Genomic DNA, 226 nt, shown 5'->3' with positions numbered 1-226 from the left:
AGCAGCGACACGGCAACAGTTTAATATAATGTCAGATGACCAGCGCCTGCAACGGCAAAGAGACCCCGTATCAAAGCAGATATTTTAAGGTCGCCTTGTACGTCACGCGCCCAGGCAGGAAAACAGTGTTAACGCTCGCCCTTGTGATGAGAGCGAGAGTGACCATTATATAAGCTAGGTTTGCGTGCGTGTATGTGTGTGCGTTAGATTGCTTAAGTGGATACAC

The sequence above is a fragment of the Penaeus monodon genome, chromosome 23 (assembly GCF_015228065.2).
Source record: "Penaeus monodon isolate SGIC_2016 chromosome 23, NSTDA_Pmon_1, whole genome shotgun sequence".
Lineage (NCBI taxonomy): Eukaryota > Metazoa > Arthropoda > Malacostraca > Decapoda > Penaeidae > Penaeus > Penaeus monodon.
Note: the sequence above shows the minus strand (reverse complement) of the source record.